Raw genomic sequence first — 7,351 nt, forward strand, 5'->3', positions numbered from 1 at the left:
ACAGATTTTAAACTGTAAACACTAAGTGTCCAGTTTCGGAGTTTTGACAAATATATCCCTGTGTGCCCAAACCCTTACTGAGATATAAAATATTGTCATCACCTGGGAAGGTCCCTCATTTATCTTTCCTGTCAATCCTTGTTCCTAATCCCTTTCCCAAACCCAGAGGCAACCACTGTTTTGATTTTTTTCACCACAGATTAGCTTTGTCTATTCCATAATTTCATATGAATGGGTCAAATAGGATGAATTCTTTGTGTAAGACTTCTTTCACTCAGCATAATCTTTTTGAGATTTGTTCACGTTATTGTGTGAACAGTAGTAGCTCATTCTTTTGTATTGCTGAGTAGTATTCCATTGTATGACTAAACCACGGTTTGCACATTTATTCTCTCTCTCTCTCTCTCTTTGAGATGGAGCTTCACTCTGTTGCTCAGGCTGGAGTGCAGTGGCGTGATCTCAGGTCACTGCAAGCGGGTTCAAGAGATTCTCTTGCCTCAGCCTCTTGAGTAGCTGGGATTACGGGCACTCACCACCATACTCGGCTATTTTCTGCATTTTTATTAGAGACGGGGTTTTCACCAGGTTGGCCAGGCTGGTCTTGAACTCCTGACTTCAAGTGATCCGCCTGCATTGGCCTCCCAAAGTGCTGGGATTACAGGAGTGAGCCACCGTGCCCAGCCCCTGCGCATTCATTCTCTTCTTGATGGACACCTGGGCTGTATTCAGTTTTTGACTATTACTTATAGAGCTGCTATGAACACTCTTATACAAGTATTTTGATAAACATATGTTTTCATTTCTCTTAGGAAAAGAACTACTTATGTAATTGCAGGATCACAGCTAGTATATACGTAGTTTTTGAAGAAAATGCTATTTATTTTTCCAAAATTGATGTACCATTTTATGTTCATATGAACAATGTGCGGGAGTTCCAGTTGCTCCCCATCTTTGCTGACATTTAGTGTATTCAGTCTTTATATTTTAAACCATCCTGGCAGTAGTGATACTTCAGGTTTTAATTTGTATTTTCCTAATGACTAAAGATATTGAGCACGTTGTCATGTGCTTATCTGCCATTTATACATCTTCTTTGGTAAAGTGTCTTCCATCCATTCAAAAAATGTTTTCTCTTTATTAATAAGTGGGAGTCCTTTACATACCCTGGATATCAGTCCTCTGTCAAGTTTATGTTTTGTAAATAATTTCTTCCAGTCTATGTCTTGACTATTCGTTTTTTAATGGTCTCTTTTCACGAGAGGTTTTTTATTTTGCTTAAATCTAATTTATCAAACTTTTTGTGGTTATTACTCTCAGTGGCCTAAACAAAGCACATTGATATTAATAAATGGTGTTCACAAAATGTGTCGTAGGCTCAAGATAATCCAAAGCTTCACTGTGGTCACTGTAACAGAAGTATTTGCCTAAAGAAACATCCGTGTCAGTACATACTGGGAACAACTGAGGAAAACCTGGTGATCTGTTTACACTCTCAAGAGCATCCCAGAGAATGAATCCAACTCTAGACCTCCCTTTTCACTTTGTTTTATAATAAGAAGCTTTCTGTTTTGATGGCTGGAAGGAGTCGCCACAGGCAAAACTACCTGGTCATGGCCTTGTTCTGGAATCAAGTCAGCCTTTATGCTTATGAGCAGGATAAGTAGATTATTTTAATAATTCATTTTTAATCCATATTTTAATAAGCATATGTTATTGAGAGATCATATTTAACATAGTTTAATATATGGCATGAATGAATAAAAATAGACTCCCCAGAAGCTTTAAAAACATTCAAAGAAAGAAATCCACAGAGAGACCCAGGTGTCAGTGATGACATGGGGAAAAATTAAGAGCAGATTGAAAGTGGGAATCGTCTGCTATGAATAAAGCAGGACTTGGGAAAATAGAGATCTACTGAAGGAATACAGCGATTCTTTAGAGTTGTTTTTAGGCTACACATTGAAGGGTTTCTCAAGATTTTACCCTGGTCTCTTTGCCAACTGCTCTGCTTGTCAGTGAAGCTGTTTGATTTCTCTCTTTGTTTCTTGTTCGAACCAAAAGGACACTCAACACAGACATGACATTTTGAAAACTAAACTCACATCTTTTTCACCCTAACTTCATTGTTGTTTTGGCCTACTTTCTCTTAGACACTTTCTTGAGGGTTCAGGCTGAATGTGGTCTTTCAAACTTTCAAACTCCCTTGAGTACCTCTTTCTGTGATTCCATTCCTAGTGATCATTAATGGTCTGCAACTGCTTCTTTATTTGTGGGGTATCTCGGGCCTTTTGCTTCTTCGGTTTTCTACTTTTTATCACTAAAAATCCCTCCCCCCCTTATTCGAGACTGATTTAGGAAAAGAAAGGGATGAAACTTAAATGAATGAACTGCTGTTTGATTGCAGGTTGAAATTAGTGGCCAAGTTTTTGTTTGTTGTTGATCAAGTAGACTTTTATAAACCAAAACTAACTGTATGATTCTCATTGGAAGTTATGCTGAAATATGAGATATGAAGAGAGTACCAATTCACAAAGCCCTGGACTGTTCTAACCCTAGGGAATATTCGATGGTGGCTGTGTGGGTGTGCCTGCCAGGCTGGGAAAGGATCTAGCGTAATGGTGAGTTTCGTAACACACCAGCCCAGGTCCAGCTGCTTGAGTAGGAAGATTAGAGGTAGGTGGTTAGTTTTGTGGCCTCCTGGATCTGTTCCTGAAGAAAGCAGATAAGTTCAGGAAGGGAGAAGTCTAGATACTAAGTTAGAAATGTCAAGTAGGACTTTGAGGTCTCTGAAATAAAGATGTGTCCTAAATAAGTAACACACAAACATGATGGAAGTAATCATAAAGGAGAAACGAGTGGGGTTAAAATCACAGGGCCACATGACAAATTATGTCTGGCTATGCAAGTGGGTTAAATCACTTCCTAAGATGTAGCCAACAGCACAAATATCTGTATTTAGCATCACATGCAACCAAAGAATTAACCAAACATACTCTCCAAGTTTCTTCCCCTTTGGAATAGTAATTCCTGCTATTACAGTGTTTCCACTAAGGCACTGGAGGATCCAGGGCAAAGTCTAATTGAGGTGGGTTCCACTGGCCTGCAGTGTGGGCAGCATTAAGCGAGTACCCGAATGTGGTGGGGGAGGACTGTGAAGCTCTACTTTCTGTGCAACTCTTAGGGAAGTCCTGTTGCCAGCCCTCCTCAAACATCATTTTCTGCTCATGAATATTCTCTTCTATACCAATAGAGGTGGGAGGGGGAACTACCCAGAATTCAGTCTCAAAATCTTTTATCCTTTTCTCTCATTTACTTCAAAATGTATATAAAGTAAAATGCAGAACCTCCCAAAAACCATTTCAGCCTGAAACTAAGCTCAAGCTCTTTAGCTTGACTATGGGGTCCTTCATGGGCAGAAGGGTTGGATAGAGGAAATGAATTATAGGGGGATGCTTTGCTTTGATTATTACCAGAGTTTAGCAGGAACATCTGGCTTACTTGCAGTTAGATTTTCTGAAGGGAGGGTTCAGCCATTGCTACCATAGCTCTTAGTACCATAAGGTTTACCTGAATCTCTGAATATCTATGATCTTGCAAGATCCAAATTTCCCTTAAAGCTGATATTTGTCTTTCATTTGTTTCCTAATTAGCATTCAGATTTCACCCCAAGAGTGCACTGCCAGAGGCATAACACCTCCCTTGGTGGGGACCTTTGTTGGCATCATTCTAAAATGAATTCATAGGACTGTTCTCTGATTTTCAACTTTGCTTTGTGGTACAAGGTCTGTGAATGTTTAGTTGACAATACGTGTGCGCCTCTCTCATTTCCTGTTTTTAAGGGCTGCACTTAATTTATTTGAAAGGGTGGAATATTTTAAATTACAATTCAGCAGTTTTACTAAGGAAGGCTGTAAAACACAATGAGCAAGGAGTTTTACTTCCTCCTTCCAATTGCTGCTCCGTTTTGAAATCTTGATGTCCTCCAATCAATGGGAATGACTTTAACTTACACTGTAACATTTTTAACAGCAACCACGCCATGGCTGGAGCTGCAGAGGGGCATGGGATTCCTGCACACTGTAATTCCATTTTTCCAGACGCCTTATTAGTACACGGAATGCGTCTGCCTGTGTTTGATATTGTTCTATCTTGTTAAGTCCCCTCCCCCAGGCAGAGCATTTGGATTGGTTAAGGAATACGGTCTCTTAGCCAATCAAGTGAAACCTTTCTCCTGCAACCCTAGCAACACCTGACAATGGTCATTGACATATGTTAAGAGAAAACCCCTGACAAATCCAACCAGCCCTTGAAAATGGTCCCTGTCAAGGGCAACTAGGGCTACTCCTACCTACAGAGCACTTTGTGTGGCCAGAGGAGTTAGTGGTTTGTGTCAGACCTGCAAAAACAGAACCTGGATGTGGCTGCAGGTGCTTGAGTCTAGGGCCCTACTCCGATCTGCTGTCAATTTCAGCGAAACTGACTTTTGTTAGTCAAAGCCGGTGTTGGAGCTTGGGGTTGTGGAGGGTGGGTGGTTGTCTATGGTGGGGTGGCAGCCAGGGAGTGTGCTCATATTCTCCCATACCAATCAGACCCCCATACCCACCAGAATATTTTCAGTGGTTGGAGGAAGAGTTCACATACAACTTCGGCTCCAGGGTCACAATTCTGTCACTGATGCTAATTTGTTTTGCAGGGCATGGCAAGAGGAGCATTTTCTGAGGGCAGCAAGATACCTGGCTATGTCCCCAGTGGCGCCTTTCCAAGACTTCTGGCTATACATCTTTCACCTCCCAGCCTCATGCTGAACCCTGTTGGGGTGCAGTTGGCCTGCCTGCCTCACCCTTGGGCATATTGGGACACTCCTCTCAGGGTGTAGTTAGACCTAAAAGAGCTCTCACCCCTCTCTGGGAGGCTTCATGACTGAGGAATCTGAAGGCAGATCTGGCAGAAGCTGGGAAGGGGAAGGGAATGGAGAGTAAGAAGGGGGACCTGCCAAAAACATGCACAGACAGTTCGTTGGCAAATACATGTTCCCACAAAAGACATAATAGCTGTGTGTGTATGATACCCTGCTGAAGTCCCCTTATATGATCATTCCAGTTAGTCTAGCCACCTTGAAGGCATATTTCAAACCCTGGTTGAGTAATCCATTGTGCCATGATTAGCTGTTAATGAAGCTGAAAATACCTAAATCATCCAACAAGTAATCTGAATTAATTTTTTATGATTACCACTTCTAGACAAGCTGGTGTCAGGACAAAGAAAGACCTGGGCATACAGACACAGACATTCACACATACAGATAAAACGTGTACACACAAGCATGCACACAGATAAACTTAGGTCAGAGGAGCAAAGGAGGAACAAGGGGGAAAAAGTAAAAGGGGAACTTTAAAGAGAGTCCACGAATTGAACAGTGTGAAATCTTGTGTCAGACCTGTAAAATGTGGGTGCTAGGGCTTGAGTCTAGGGCCCTACTCTGATCTGTCACCATTTCAGTGAAACTGACTTTTGTTAGTCAAAGCCAGTGTTGGAGCTGGGAGTGGGGGTCTATGGTGGGACTCTTCAATTCATGGACTCTCCTTGGTGAAGTTCATTTGGTCCTCCCCAACCCCCAGTGTCCCTTTTCCTCCTAGCACCACCCTTCAAGGCCTGTCCTGAATTTAATTTTCCACTGGAGGTTGGCACATAGCTTAAGGCATCCCTTGGGAGCATAAACTGGTAATGACTTGAAATCTTAACCCCTAAAAGGATATTGGTATTTTTTTCAAAAGGTGCTCAGGAAGGTGCAAAAGAATTAAATCTCTAATGGCTGACTTGTAAATTGGGATTATCTTTATTCTGGAGACTTGGCTTTGCTCAAACATACTCTTTGGGTACAGATCTCCTCTGGGCATTCCTAAGGCCAGAATTACAGGCAAGAAAAAGTGGTCCTGGAGAGGAGGGTGGGTTGCAGTGGGGAGAGATCCATCAGGTGGGTGCTCGGTAGGAGGATAGATACTGAAGAGGTGTAGGAGAGGCCAGGAGGCTGAACTTCCACACAGAGACAAACTAGAAGCTGGTTTTATAATCTTCCATATCTGTCCTTCAGGGAACTTGCAAACTTTCTGGTGGCATGAGATGTAGAATATTACAATACAGATTACATAACAGGTTAAAAGCTGAGTCTTACATGGTCATATACATGCACACAGTTTCTAGGTTCAAAGTCTCAAAGAAATTAAGTTATTCTGAGAGGATGTAAAATTGTGGACATTTGCCTATTAAGGAGACAAGCAAACTATTTGTTTCCTTTTCAGATTTTTCAAGTTTTTCAGGTATGTCTGGTCAAGTTTTCTGTGGATATTAGCAACTATCAAGTATGAAGATTATAGAACAACACAAAAAGCAACATTATGTTTATTTCTTGCTCTGGAAGTCAAGAGATTTTTATTTCCTTGTGAAATAGATAATAAAAAAATAAAATTAACAATGTATATACCATGGTTCTTTGTAACCCGAGTGTCACAAAGAGCTCTATAAAATATCTGAAGTGCTTGAGGTTACCTAGAGGGAAAAGGTAAAGATTCTCACTACAGAGCTAATAGTTCCTGCTCAACAATTTGAATTTCACTTAAGAATAAACCTGAGAGCCCACACATGGGAGAGCATGTTTATCTTTCATGTAGAAGTTTGGAGGTGGAGGCATTCCTGGAAGAGAACAATGCCTGATGCATTATAGGCACAAAAATAAAGATTTGTTGATGACACGGAAGCCCTGCCTCCAAACCAGCATTCTCTCAATTCACAAACACTATCAAAGAAAGAAAACTCTAGAACCCCATTAGAGTGGAGATCTCCCCGCTCTTAATCTCCAAGAGATCATTGTTTCCTATTTCCATGGAAACTAGAAGACTTGAAATTGCCAAAACTTGAGAGACACTTGAGACGAAAGCCAGAAAAAAAAAAATTAACAAAAGACAAATGTTACAGGCAGCATGTATGACAGTGTGGTAAAGTTTCTGACATTTGTTTGGGAAGATTTTCTTATTTCTTTGCTTGGAAGAATGCAATGATTTCCAGAACGTGGCAGTAATAGCTTCACACCATGCTGCTGAATGTTCATCAAGTAGATTTTACTCTTTTCTAGAAAGGAAAGGAAAGACCCATGGGCCTTGGCAGCAATGAAGTGAATGTTAAGCTGTTGGAAATTGCTCTCCTGGCACACCTTGATGTTAACCACAATGAGGAGGCCAGTCTGGCTGAAGTGCCCTTGCTCCCTCCCTTCCATGCAGTGAACAAATATTTATTGAGCACCTACTATTCTCCAGGTAATTTGTCCTACATACAACTAAATGAAAAATTACAACTC

General features: G+C 41.1%; 1 long non-coding RNA gene across 1 annotated transcript; it reads left to right on the plus strand.

Annotated features, from left to right (window-relative positions):
* Nucleotides 1–3,822: 3,822 nt before the first annotated feature.
* Nucleotides 3,823–6,476, plus strand: LOC134761396 (uncharacterized). Its single transcript, XR_010139959.1, has 2 exons — nt 3,823–4,427; nt 4,694–6,476. It is a non-coding gene; the product is annotated as an uncharacterized LOC134761396 (long non-coding RNA).
* Nucleotides 6,477–7,351: the final 875 nt, after the last annotated feature.

Source organism: Pongo abelii, chromosome 4 (genome assembly GCF_028885655.2).
Source record: "Pongo abelii isolate AG06213 chromosome 4, NHGRI_mPonAbe1-v2.0_pri, whole genome shotgun sequence".
In the NCBI taxonomy this organism is placed as follows: domain Eukaryota; kingdom Metazoa; phylum Chordata; class Mammalia; order Primates; family Hominidae; genus Pongo; species Pongo abelii.